We start from the raw sequence: 621 nt of genomic DNA on the forward strand, positions 1-621 counted from the left end.
TTTTTAAAATATAGCAATACACAACCCACATAACGTATCCAACCCATATAGCGTGCTTAACCTACACACAGCGCTCAATCCACACATTGTACTTTATTAACCCAAACAGCCTATTCAATCCACACAAAGTACTTGTCCCAAATACTGTACTTAAGTACTTAATCCACACAGAGTACCTAATTAGCCCAAACATCGCACTCAATCCACACAAAGTATTTATCACACGAAAGTACTTGTCCCAAATACCATATTAAATCCAAACAGAGTACCTAATTGATCCCAACATCGCTTTCATTCCACACAAATAACTTATCCCCAATACCACACTTAATCCACACAGGTGCTCAATCAAGACCCTTCATCCAAGGGACTCACCTGGCACTCGTATGTCCCGTTGTCCTTATTCTCGACGTATTTGAGCTGCAGCGTCCAGTCATCCGACCCTTCAGTGTGAAGGACGTTAAACCTCAGGTCACTAGTGTAGGTGTAGATCCCTGTGGTGAGGATATGCCAGTCCCAGCGACGGATCCATGACACCTGAAGAAGAAGGAAGACCTGGGGAAGGTGAGAGCCTGGTCGGGGTAGAGGTTCTTGGGTTGATTTGTACGTGAGGAAAAGGGG

At 44.6% G+C, this 621-nt stretch overlaps 1 protein-coding gene across 1 annotated transcript in view; it reads right to left on the reverse strand.

Moving 5' to 3' along the window:
- Positions 1–549, reverse strand: part of LOC119586846 — a gene marked incomplete at its 5' end in the record, with an annotated part of 53,513 nt that extends 52,964 nt beyond the window's left edge. The window contains 1 exon segment of the mRNA XM_037935573.1: positions 376–549.
- Between the last annotated feature and the right edge of the window lie 72 nt (positions 550–621).

The sequence above is a fragment of the Penaeus monodon genome, chromosome 22, assembly GCF_015228065.2.
Source record: "Penaeus monodon isolate SGIC_2016 chromosome 22, NSTDA_Pmon_1, whole genome shotgun sequence".
NCBI classification, from domain to species: Eukaryota; Metazoa; Arthropoda; class Malacostraca; order Decapoda; family Penaeidae; genus Penaeus; species Penaeus monodon.